Genomic DNA, 14237 nt, shown 5'->3' with positions numbered 1-14237 from the left:
TTTCCAGAATTGCGAGTTTATATCTCGTATTTATGACTTTTTTCCTCAGAATTGCTAAAAAAAAAAATCGCTAGTTAAAATCTCGAAATTGTTACTTTTTTCTCAGAATTGTGTTATCTCGCAATGCAATTCTGAGAAAAAAAAGTCAGAATTTTGATTTTATATCTCGCAATTCTGACTTTATAACTCGCAATTGCGAATTTATATTTCACAATTCTGTGAAAAAAAAAGTCAGAATTGTAAGATGAAAAGTCGCAATAACCTTTTTTTATTAAGTGGCAGAAACGGGCTTCCTATAGATCTCCTCCTTATAGTGTTGGAAGTTCAAATAATTTTAGCGAATCGGTTCGCTTTAATGAACTAGCTAGTCTCTGTCAATTTAGTTATTGGTGGTCGTCATATGCTGGTATATTTTTTATTTAATTGTAGCCTCAAATTTCGCGTTGATAACGATTCCAATAGGCTGTGTTTAAATGTATGTCTAATGGGAGGCTGTACAATATTATAATTTTACTAATGATTTTCTTTGACTTTCCAACACACACACACACACACACACACACACACACACACACACACACACACACACACACAGATAAAACATCACTTGACTAAAATATTTTTACCAGCGCTTCTCCACAAACGGGTCGGTTTAGATCGAATCATTCCAAAGAACCGATTTGAATGAACAACTGGTTTGCGAGTCGGACCACTCAGATCACTCGACTCTCACTTTAGACAAGTCTCTTCTCACGCCTGAGATGAATTCCACTGCTCAGGAAACACCTCAGAAACTTTCTCCAGCATGAAGCAGCTGCTTAATGAACGGATCTCCGCTTTATTCCGCAGTAACTGGCAGCATACTCTCACATATTGGAGTGTGTTCTTTAGTTTTGGACTCTGTGTCGCTTTTCTGGGGCCGACCATCCTGGACCTGAGATGTCGGACTCAGTCTACGCTACAGGAGATCACTCTGGTCTTCTTCTCCCAACAGTTTTTCCTCTTTATTGGAAGCACCATTGGAGGATTCTTCAGTAAAACGTGAGTGTTTTGGAGAGATATACTGCAGTTTATGTATTAATACATTGATATTTTATTCGTTTATTCTTGAGTGGGTGACATGCAATGTCAACCCGTTTCAGTAGTAGGCTATGACATGTTGAAATTAATTTTAAACTGTTTAAATTTAAAATACCCAAGTTAATATACCCGACCTTAATTATTAGATTAGGCCCACACATGCAGCTATTATGATCTCATGTTAATGTAATATATAGGCTATTGATACTTTTAAAAATTCTAAAAAATTTTAAATGAGAAAAAAATGATATTATAACCCCTACAGACATTCCCGTATAAACATATGTAAATTTAAACCCTAAATATCTATGCTGAATAAAAAGGGTTAATGGGCCTGTAATGTGCATCACTTACGTAGTATTTATATCACAGATGTGGTTTTACAGTTTTTAAGAAAAACTTTTAGTTAGTAGCCTTACTCAAAACAATTAGGAACTGAAAAAGAGATTATCTATCTATCATTTTATAGTTCTATCTAGTAATTTATTTATTTATTTAGCCCTATACTGATAATAATTACTGATATACTGCTAATCATTTTTGTTAATTAATATATAATAGAAAAGATGGGTAACTGTTTACGTTTGTAACCTGGCATAGAAAAAAAAACCCTGCTTATTATCTGCCTCCAATATTGGCTATTCAGACCAATGTTGATAATGTAAATATTGTGTATCTCTACTGTTAATCACTTCTCTTTGTTCACAATATAAAAGATTTGTTTGTTTGTTTTAAAATGAACAATTTACGTTTTACTTTCCCTAGACTTATTCAGTCAATTTTTTCTGATACAGTTGCCCTTAAAAGCTATTAAACAGCAAGTTAGTCTCGTGATGACAGAAGTTTTGTTTGTTTTCCCCCTCCCAGTCATGTATCTTACTCTTCCTCATGAGATAAAGCGTTTTAAGTGTGTCCTACGTGAGTTTTTGGCAGCCTTTAATCATCATAACACATATCATTATCTGATTTCTTAGGACTGATCGGTTTCTAACCCATCCGTGGCCTGTCTCTGGAAAACTCTGTAGTGGTCATGTGCTCGTTAAAGATGTGCTGTTTCAGTTATCTGGGTCGGGAGCCATTAAAACACACTGCCTTGTTGTTGTTCTGCCTGACAGATAAAGAAATTAACTTTTGTAAAGTTCATTTTTGTAAGTGGCTTCAAAAAGGTTTGGAACAACATTTGCTCATTTAAAGCAACTTCACGTTCAAGGAAGAACTGAGTGATTTTTATGGCTATGAGCAAATATTTCCTCTGTGCAGTAAACTGCTGATATTCATATTATTTTACAGTTTGTTTTGCCGGTCACCCTACAGTTCTGAGACTGTACCATGGAAATGTACTATTGACTGAAAAACAAGTAAAACCATGAGGATTCTAGCAAGCATGGCTTTCTCTTGCTTTAGTCATGTTTTAACCCTGAGGTCTTCTTTAATTGCTTTTATTTGGAAACTTGTGCTCTCAATGTCACACTAGTCCTTTTCTTTTTGTTTTCTTCATTACAGATAATCATATTACTTTGTTTAACTCTGTGGATTTGGGTATGGTACACTTGTAAAAGATCTTTATCTCTGTTTTACAGTCCTGACTATATTTAACCACACATCATTCTCCATGTTTCCTTCATCTGTTCTGCTCTATTGGTTTTCCAGTTTGTGGCATGCAACTTAATGCTGCCTTCATCGGAATTATCATAAATACAAGTTTCCTAGTTGGTAATTGTACCTGAATGGCTTCTCAAGTCATATTTAGATGATTTTTATGCCTGAGTTTCCAAGTTTGAGGTGCCGTAAACCATTGCATACTGTTAGATTTTAGTTTTTCCCACAACATCCACATTGCTTTCTCTTGCCATTACAGTCATATATACAGTGGGTACGGAAAGTATTCAGACCCCCTTAAATTTTTCACAACAAAGAGTGAAAAATTGAAGGGGGTCTGAATACTTTCCGTACCCACTGTATATATGCATGTATAAAAAATAATCATTTGATGCATATTCTGTGTATTTATTTAGGTGAAAACAGCATTTATTTGACTGAAACTTGGTGAATGTATACAATAGTGTAATGTTTATGTGGTTGACAACAAATGAGATGCTACATTTGATTCAAAATCCATTGGATACTGAATATCTTCAATATATTTAGACCTTAATAAAGATTTCCTTCCAAAATAGAAAAGAATGAACCTGGGGGGTATTCCAGGAAGTAGGTTATGTGACATACCCGGGTATGTTTAAGGGTAAGTGGTTCCAAAAACAGAGGTAACTGTCAGTAAGTAGCCATAGCAACTTATTCTCTGAACATAACCTGCTCCAGGGTAGGTTATGTTTCAGGGTTAGTTTACTTCAGCGCAATCAGCACGTGTGACCTTATAATATTATATATGATTACAATATAGCTAGCACTATTATAAGTAATATATAAGGTAATATTATATTATTCTAATATGTTATTATATTTATTGTCATAAATAATAGTTGGCGATATATTAATTATAAAACACTAATGTAACAAAGTAATGTTTATTTTATTTGAATATATTTATTATATTTTATTGTCATCTCACACATCGTGGATCTGTATTTTCTATCATGTATAATAAAAATACATATGTGATATTTCTTATTATATAATTAGCATCAAACAAACAATATAATTCTTATTCTCAGTGATTAAAAGATTAAACGAAAAATATTGAAAAATGATTGCACAACCATCAATTAGGTGGCGATATGCAGTAAGTATGTAAATGACCATTGAACAAAAGAAGAAAGAAGCAGCATGGCGCGCTTTTTCTTAGCGTCGGTTTCCATGGTGACTCGTCGATTCGTCGCTCTGTTGAGTATGTCTTGTGTGTTAACCGTGAACATAGTCTGAGTTGACTGAACTTACTCCCGGACGCGTTTTTGGAACCAGCATACCTCAAGTAAGCAAGGTTTGGGTTAATAAACCGAGAGTTCAGGGTATATGTGACGGTAAGTTAACCTTGCTTTCTGGAATACACCCCAGGTGTCATCCATGGTTCCTGTTCTTTCTGAAAACAAAGCACATGAACACGATAAACTCGTAATTACGAATTCAGAAGTGGGAAGTAGGACATTTCTGATAACATGTGAAAGAAGCATAAAACTGGTAGAAAGTAAGCAAGTGTCACGTATCCAGGTATCATCTGTTATCGGTAGAAGCAGCATTTGATAAGCCATGTTAACAGAAATGAATTGGGCCAAGGTGAAATATAAAGTCAGAGACGTCCAGAAATAAAATCCCGCCTTAAGCACCATCACAGAGACGCCACACAGAACAACTTGATATGAAAAGATTCACCTGAGGCTGTTTCAGGTGGGATCTGTTTGAAACTTTTCCTTATATGTAACATACCACTACATGTGCACGAAGTTACTTTTTCCACTATAAAAAGTTTTACCCTTAGAGAAATGCATTGTATTTTTGGCAGTCATTTTGAAGGCTCCGAGCTGTATTCTGAACTAGCTGTCATCTAGTACTAGGGCTGTCAAAATGGCTGAAAAACTAAATTCAAATTTTTTACTTAAATATTATCAATATTCAAATTATATTTGAATTTAAAAGACAATTTCAGTTAGGGGGAAAAAAAAGCTTTTGGCTTCTCTCCTGAGGCCACAAGAGGGCGCATCGAGCAAAATATTATGCACGTTTCTTCAAAACATAATAAAATAACATGACTATCTTTGAAAAAAAGTGCATAATGTTTAAAATTATGTTTATAAACCATATATAATTAATAAAGTTGCTTAAACAATTAGAAACAAAACAGCATCATGCATGTATGTATAGTTTAATACAAAGGACCGAAAACCAATCACAAAAAGTACTTTTCATTTAAAAACTTGAGATGCAGTGGGATGGGCAAAACTGCCATAAAGTCTCGAGACATGTTTTTTAAATTTGAACTTACATTAATTTTACATAGCTTTCTAAACATGCCGCTCTCTCGTGCGAGACATGAGTGCAGCGTTGATAGATGTCCCTCTAGAAAATGCGATGAATATGCGTTCTGTGTGAACAGCTTGGTTTCGGTTTTGACGTAAACAACATCTTCCCCGCATTGATTGTTCTCTTTTTCTGCTATATTTTGAATGAATAACGTAGCAGCGCCGCATCTAGTGGCTTCAACTGGATAGGCTAACAAAAACATTACATTGTCGTCGCATTTCGTGCGCCACTGATAAAAGGCTGCATGGGGCACACCTAAAATTCGAATGCAACGTTTTTGCATTCGAATGTAGATTTTTATTTTAAATTCGACGAATATTCGAAATTCAAATTTTTTTTTGACAGCCCTATCTAGTACTATTATTTTAATATGGTTTTGTTAACATCTCATTTGTTTCTCTTAGGCTTGTGAGTTCTTTGTCAGCGTTGGCTGTGTCCAGCCTCACCATCTCTGTGGTTTTTGCCATCATCCCACTATGCCATAAGCTGCTCCTGTTGGCCTTTGCCTTGGCGGTATCTGGTCTTGCCATGGGCATCATTGACACCATCTCTAACCTACAACTGGTCAAGATCTACCAGAAAGACTCCACAGTTTTCCTGCAGGTCAGTATCTGGTCGGTAACTTCCAAAAAAAAAAAAAAAGGTATCTTTAACCATTAAATTGCATGATTATAGGCACAAAGCGTTTGTCTGAAAGGCTGTGGCAGAAATATGCCATTCTCATGTCTGAAGCCTGTACACGCAATGTATACAGATCATTTTCTTTAAACGAAAAGTTCTGTTGTCATCAACCCAACCCTCAAAACCTGTTTGACTTTTCTCTGGAACACAAAAAGGGTTCTTATGAACAATATAGACACTCAAAAGCTAGGGGAAGGAAGTCTTTTATGATCACCCAGGTTGCAATGATTTGATAAAAAATACAATACAAATTGTATTTATTGTGAAAGAACTGATTACTATTTTAATATATTCTAAATGTAATTTATTCCTGTGATGCAAAGCTGAATTTTCAGCATCATTACTCTTCAGAAATCATTCTAATATGCTGATTTGTTGCTCATAAAACATTTCTTTTTATTATCAATGTTGAAAACAGTAGAAACGTTGATATATATTTTTTTAGGATTCTTTGATGAATAAAAAGTAAAAAAAAACAGAAAAAAAGAACAGAATTTATTTGAAATAGAAATCTTCTGTAATATTTTAAATGTCTTAACTTACAGTTATTATGATGTAGTTTTTATATGTAGTTTTTTTTATAACACATGGCACAGAACAATGTCCCATGCTACACTGTTTTTCTCATTGAATACAGTGTTTCACTCAGAAATGCTCATTAAGTCATTAAGTAAATCTCATTATATGGCATTTTAAACAGATTTTACACTTGAACCCATCATTGCTGGTGTCTAGTCATATTTTGTAGTGAATGGTTGTGGGTGTTAAATTAAGCAATTTATATTATATTTAAGGAGATGATTGATATGGTAGATTAAATGTAGGTTCATTTGAGCTGATGTGTTTTTTCTCATCAGCATTAATTCCTCATACATACAGAATGCAAAACTCAAACTGCAAATCTTTAAAAATAAGCTATATTTAGGTTGCTTGATCTATAGGAGGAGAGACATTTACAAAACCAGTTTCAGTGTAATCCTATAGATTTCTGTGTCATTTTAAAAATTGTTAGTGCAAAGTACATTGTTCCAGGTAAAAAGGAGATACACCCTCAGTATACAAAAGGATTCAAATGTTGAACAAAAAGAAATATTTAAGCAAACCAGTCTTACAGTCTTAATTAGACCGACAGCACAATTGAGAGTGTGATGTTGCTGTACCAGTTCCAAGGAAGAAGTTAATATTTCTGTTATTTATATTTTATAGACAGCTTATATTTGCTCCACCAGTTAAAAAGTTTGATTGCAATGTTGTGAAACAGAATTTCTGCTGTTCCATTAGTTCTCTTGGAATGTGGTTCATATGATCATATCATATTAGAAAAACTTGCACAATACTTTCATGAGTTATAGATTTAGTGTAATCAAACATAATCAGTCTCCTTTCACACATGGATTCTTTTGAAAATCATATTAAAACAATATGGGACAAAAGAGCTTGATTTAATGATTTTACCACGTTAAAGGTGCAGTTGGGTACAAAAAAATGGTAAAAATCACTATAGTGCATGTCTTGAGAGGCTTATTCTGTTTTGTTTTTTTAGTTTTAATAGTATTTTGTAATTGTTAACTTAAAATAATTAAAACTAAAATTACTAACTGGAAATAAACAAAAACTAAAACTGAAATAAAAAATTTTACTAACTAAAATTGAAATGAAAACTGAAAAAAATTCTAAGAATATTGAATAATAATACAATAACACTGGATAATACATCAATGCTTATAAATAATTTATTATTAATAAAATAATAAACAACTCTTAATAATATAATTCGTTAGGATAATTAGCAGCATATAGACAGTTTATGGTGTCAAGCAACATCTTGGCATTGAAAACATGACATATTAATGTTCGTTAGTGATTGTGGGCTTGACACAAAGCAAGGATCGTTTGACAGCTTTAAACAAACATCCAATCAGAACTATGTTTTATAAAGTTGCTCTAAAAACTTTTGCTTCATAAGAATCTTGTCTTAGAAGAAGAACATCATTGCTGATTCTCCTTCTCGTCTCGGTTGTCTCTGATCTCTTCTAGGCCCTTCACTTCTTTGTGGGTCTCGGGGCGTTAGTGAGTCCCCTCATCGCTGACCCCTTCCTGTCTGAGACCAGCTGTGTGATTGGGAACAGCAGCACCAATGCTACATCATTAAGGCATCTGAGGAACAAGCTCGCAGGCAGACATGTGCACAACGTGTCCAGTGTCCACCTCCACACCGACGGATTAATGCTTCTATTCAGCAAGGTTGCATTAAATTGATCAAAAGTGACAGTAAAGACTTTTAGGTTGTTACAAAAAAATACTATTTCAAATAAATGCTGATCTTGTGGACTTTCTATTCAAAGAAACCTGAAAAAGTATCACGATTCACACAAAACTTTTAAGCAGCACAACTGTTTTCAACATTGATAGTAATATGAAATGTTTTTTTGAGCAGCAAATCTGCATATTAGAATGACTTCTGAAAGATCATGTGACACTGAAGACTGGAGTAATTTTGCTGAAAATTCAGTTTTGCATCACACGAATAAATTACATTTTAAAATACATTCAAATGGAAAACAGTTATTTTAAATAGTAATAATATTTCACAATATTAGTTATTACTGCATTTTTTATCAAATAAATGCAGCCTTGGTGACCTTAAGAGACTTTTTTTCAAAAAGAAAAACAAAAAAATCTTACAGACCCCAAACCTTTGATTGGTAGTGTTTATATATATATATTATAATAATTCGAATAATGTTTTATATATTATAATAATGTTTCATGTAAGAGCTGAAATACTGCAAAATTCTAGTACTGAATAAACATTCATAATATTTGGTTTTTATTCATTTTTATTAATTTTGTTTATAAATTTTTATTAAATACCAGACCGAAATGTTTGCATCTGAGTGTTGATGCAAACAATTCCTGAACTGTTGTTCAGAACTGATTCATCACTGATTCTGATCTGACGAAGATGAATCAGAAGTTTAATTTAGCATTTTTTTGTGTGTAGTCAAATAAATTTACACTACTTAATACTGCTGTCTAAGGTTATATAGTTCCCATCAAGTCTTCTTTACATTAGTTTTAAGTATGCTTTTCAAACTGGTTCAACTGAATAATTTCAGAAAATCTGTTCAAAAGAATCATTTCTTTACAAATCAACCTGTCTTTATACATGCATAACTCTGTCTTCTCTGTAGCTTCCTGTACCCATCGCGATACTAATCCTCATGTATCGGGAGCGACTGTTCGTGTGCGGCTCAGACCCCAGTCGACGTTTACTAGATGGAGACGTGCTAGCGATGAAAACCTGGGGAACCACAGGTCTGACAGAAGATGCTGGACATCAGAAAGAGACTTCCAGAAGTAAGATCCTAAGCACTTCTGCAACACTGACACTGATGAAATAATTAGCATGTGGGATCAGACCACAAACACAGTTGAAGCACATGTCAGAAATAGCATGCCGTCAGATGTGCATAAAAGCCAGAAAGTATGTTTCTGTAATCTTCTTGCTCTTCTGTCTCCGCAGGCCATGTAGGCTTGTTCGGCTGCTGTCTCCTTGGCAACGCGCACAGCTTTCCGCTGTCTTTCTTTGGGATCCATATCCTCGGGGGTCTGGTGCTCTTCTTTTCAGATGGTATAGTGGTAAGCAGGATTAGCACTTCACAGCCGTTTCAGCTCTGTAATTTAAGAGTATTTGCTTAATTACTTGAACTCATGTATTATTTAATCTCACGCACCTCAGGGCTCATACACAGGCTTTGTGTACACCTACGCAGTGGCGCCCCCTATGAATCTACCTCACAAGACCGCCGGATACTTGACGTGCGTCTTCTGGGCGGCGATCACTGCAGGCCGACTGTCAGCCATACCTCTGTCCTACAGATTTAAACCTGTCCGATTGCTCAGCGTTAGTCAGGTGCGATTCTTTGATTTGGTTTTAAAGCCAATTTTATGGAAATTATAAAAAATAAAATAAAATAAAAGAGAGAGAGAAATGTTGTTGCTGATTCAGAAGTGTATGCAAATATCATTTTGTTTTCTCAAAAATACAGTAAAAACAATAATACTGTAAAATATTAGTACAATTTTGAAGAATTGAATGCATTTTAAAATGTAATTTCTGTGATGCAAATCTGAATTTTCAGCATCATTACTCCAGTCTTCAGTGTCACTTGATCCTTCAGAAATCATTCTAATATGCTGATTTGCTGCTCCGCTATTATTAGTTATTATTTGTGCTCAGTTATTAATAATGCTTATTTTCTGCTTAATACTTTTTGTGGAATCCATGATACGTTTTGCAGGATTTTCAGAATTTAATGCATCCTTGCTGAATGAAAGTATTAATTTCATTAATCATAATTTCATAATTCCAAATTTAGGGATGGTAGTATATCATGATTTCTACAAAAAATATATAAAACTAAAGGTAAAGGTTTTAGTAACTAAAGAATTCACAGTTATGGAGGCCCAAAACCCACATACATACATACATCAATAAAATGTGTTTAAAATTGTGAAAATTAACAGAAATGAATTCTCATAATAAATTAAAAAATAATAATTTTAATGTAATATAAAGAATGTTATTTATGTATTTATAGTATTTAAGTATATATGTATCTTTATTAATTTGTTGATTAATTATTTTATATATTATTTATTTAATTTTCAATTTTGCTCATCAATACACAGTACCATGGTAAAAAAGAAATGTCATGGCAATCTCCATTTCATTCTTATGGGATGATCTGTGAAACTTGTTTGATTTAGGGTACATTTACACTACAACAATATACTAAAAACGGATGTCAAGCATTGTCAAAATGGATCTGAGAAAACGGCTAAACGTGCTGTAATATGCGTGCCAGGCCAGTAGTTGGCGACATCACTATGGAAAGAAACACTACGTGTCTGCATAGATATGCATTCAAGTTCTTGTGCACTATAAACTGAACACGTAATAGTTTGCTCATGACATCACCGTTTTCACAAATTCACGTTTTTGTAGTTTAAACCAATACAATAACAGTATCGTTTTCAAAAACTTGCACTTTGAAACCCATTTTCAAAAGTTAGCATTTTCAGGCCCCCAAAACACTGTTGTTGTGTAAATGAATGGCCAAAATGCATCAAAAGTTTTTCAGTTTTTAGTTGAAATATGTGTTGCGTAAACACCCTCTAAGCAACAGTAACCAAGGGGGGGCGGAGCTTAGCAAAGCATCATTTGTCAGTCCATTACAAACTCTCTCTCGAGTCAGGTGGACTATAAATGTGGTTTGCACCAAAAAAAGGTGCGTCACCCACAATGCAGCAAGGAAAACTTTGGACAGGAACAAACATCCTTGTTCTGCATCCCGCTCTGCGCTGTCCATTCGCCAGTCGGGACTTTTGTTTATCTGGTGTGACTAAGGCTCCTTTCTCATTTCACGCTTTTATTTGCACCAAACATTAATGACATCAGGCCTCTTCATTTCCGTTCGTTGTGCAGATAAAGCAGGGGTGTTCACCTCAAGTAACAAAGGCTTCGTTGACGGTGCGTGTCCAAATGCAAATCCTCTCCTTTCTGTTCTCTTGTAGGTGGGTGTGATAGTCACACTACTTCTGCTGCTAATCTTCTCCAACAGTAGTGTGTTCCTCTTCATCAGCACCTGCTGTCTCGGCCTATTTATAAGCAGTATCTTCCCCTGCACGCTAGCATTCACTGAAGACATCCTGGAGTACAAAGGTATTGCGACAGATGGACCGCCGCTGTCTCCGGCATCATTAAATCGCCTTTTTGTCTACGGCTTTCATTGATTTGACAGTAACCGCTGGTGGTTTCACAGTTCAGTATTTATTCAAGGTTTACTGCTGAGCCGAGGACCAGCCCCGTTTAATTCTTTACGCTGTTGGCCTTTGACTTTTGGAAGGTTTGGCCTGACAGGTCTTTGTGTCTTACGGTGGAGACGGCCCTTTTTAAACGCAGCGGTCAAACCCTTTGGGAGGAATTCTTTCCAAATCAATGGCTAATTACTGAGCGCCCTCTGTACGCCGCAGATATGGGGGTTGGTTAGGGTAGAGTGATTAAAAAATGTCATTATCTATAAAAAATATCCCTATCATTAGAGTCCCTACAGGTCTAGACCGGAATTTAACTGATATTTAATTTAACTGTACCGGATATTGAAATGCATATGAATCCTAGACCAGTTGAAGAAAAATGATTGGGAGAAATCCCATCGCTGTTGCAAGGGAAGTCCTGCCTAAAAGTGCCAATCAGCTTTTTGATCGAGACATCGTCAGTGTGTTAAATGAACCTCTGAGAAAAAAAAAAAATGCAATTTAATAATTGCAATAAGCGAAATTGCAAAGGTTGTGATTTAATTAAATAAATATATGCACTTTGTTCTTTAACACACAAGCAGCTTAGTGTCATTTTAGTATCATTTGAGATATTATAGTTTTAATTAATATTTTTATTGTTTTTATATTGTTTTCATTTTAATTTTATTTCAAGTTTTAGTAATTTTGTTGTCTTTGTCATTTTTATTATATCTTTTTTTTATTATGTCTCTATAGATTTTATTACTTTTTATCTTAACTAAATTTAAACTAAATGAAAATGAGAACTTTGAAATAAAAGAAGTTGAAGTTTTTTAATATTGTATTTTATTTCTTTTTATTTTTAGTCAACTATAATAACCCTGAGCAGCTCATTGTCGGGTGTATAAGGTCTCTCTGCATTTTTTCCACCATAATAAAAGCACAGTGGTTTAATGTTTGAAAATTAAGAAATTAGGACAGGCATAAATATTAGTCTTGAAATTTTAAAGTTGCACTGCAAAATACAATTATACTATTTTGATTTTACAGTGAAATATTGCAATATCAGTATTTCTTATTTAGTTTTATATTTTAATTTGGTTGTTATAATTATTATTGTTGTTATTATTATTATATATGAAAAAAAAATGCATTTCAATTCACAATCACTATTTTTAATCAGAAAAATTGCAATTGGACTTTTTCCCCAAACCGTGCAGCCCTTACCTTCCATTATTTACGCTTAAATTTTATTCAGTTGTCGTGAGATTTTAACTGTGAAATTGAATTCATTTGAATGCTTCTGCAACATAATTTTAAGAAACCATTTCCTTTTTTTTATAGCATTTTATAGTCAAAGAGAAACGGAGTTGATTGTGTTGTGTTTCCTCTTCAGGTTGTGCCACCACAGTCATGGTGACCAGTGCAGGGATGGGTGAGATGTTACTCCAGGTGCTCGTGGGTTTGGTAAGTCTTGCTCTTGAGGATTGAACCCATGATTTTGCGTTGCTAGTGCGGTTATGGTCTACCAGTTGCTCTAAAACGTTTTTGTAACTGCTGATTTGAGTCTCTTTCCTCCCTCAGGTGATGCACAATCAAGGTAGCTTCAGTTTCCTGTTGTGTGGAATGATCTTCGGCTGCCTGGGATTCGCCTTCTTCGTTTTGCTGTTCTTCGTCCAGCAAAGGCACAAAAACTTCATGGAAGGTGCGTCGACTCTCTCAATTTACATTGTTGCCCGTAATCGGTGGATGCTTTTATTCAGAACAACTTACATTGAGCTCAAAGTATACATTTGTGTGTTCATTGGGAATCAAAGCTCTGATCTCGGCATTGTGAGTGCCAAGCTCTACCAGCTGAATAAAACTAGTCTTTTCCTTTTAGCTAAAACTAATAGTTTGGCTTATCAAATAACACTTCTTACCATTCATTTGTGAGATGCATCTAACATCTAGGATTGTTATACAGCTTTACCTGGTGACTCCCCTGCTGAAAGACTTGAGGAAAATGGGATCAAGACCTGTTCTGCTGCCGTGCTGAACTCATGGGACACGTCAGAGCAGAAAGCATCCATCGAGCCATAACAATGGAGAATATGGATGAAAATATGACGGGAGCAAAGGGACAATGGTGTCGTTGACTCGGGGACATCAAGGACCAAATATATCCTTGGATGATCATGCAAATCATCGACTATCGACAGAGCTAAAAAAAAAATGTCATGAAGTGTTAAAAGTTTATTTTTTTATTAAAATATTTTGGATGAATGAAATGATCTTGTGCAGAAATGTCACAATTTAACCATTTTCGATGGCTGCAATGGATATGTGCAATACAATAACAATTTTAAAGAAAAGTTTTTATTTTATTTCGAAAAGATGTTTATTTTTAGAAACAGGCGGACCAATCAGCATTGGAATATCAGTGGTTTTTATTGGATCAAAATAACAACATAAAAAAAATTGTATTTATTATGTTTTTGAATGTGTAAAAGCCCTGCAATGTTTTCTTTGAATGCATCTTTAGCATCTGAATTGGACTGGGCTCATGCATTGTGTTGCTTTTGTTCTTCGCAGCCTCACTCAAACCCTACTGGCTGTCAGTCTTATTCACAAATCAGTAGCCAATTCATTCTCTGCCAAAGCCGATGTGCTCATAACACATTTGTGGTGAAGAGATTAAAGTCAGAAAAGGACAT

General features: G+C 34.6%; 1 pseudogene; it reads left to right on the top strand.

Annotated features, from left to right (window-relative positions):
- Nucleotides 1-727: 727 nt before the first annotated feature.
- Nucleotides 728-13858, top strand: LOC107654421 (major facilitator superfamily domain-containing protein 4A-like; annotated as a pseudogene).
- Nucleotides 13859-14237: the final 379 nt, after the last annotated feature.

Source organism: Sinocyclocheilus anshuiensis, unplaced genomic scaffold (assembly GCF_001515605.1).
Source record: "Sinocyclocheilus anshuiensis isolate Anshui unplaced genomic scaffold, SAMN03320099.WGS_v1.1 scaffold527, whole genome shotgun sequence".
Lineage (NCBI taxonomy): Eukaryota > Metazoa > Chordata > Actinopteri > Cypriniformes > Cyprinidae > Sinocyclocheilus > Sinocyclocheilus anshuiensis.
Note: the sequence above shows the minus strand (reverse complement) of the source record. Positions and strands in the feature narration are given on the sequence as shown.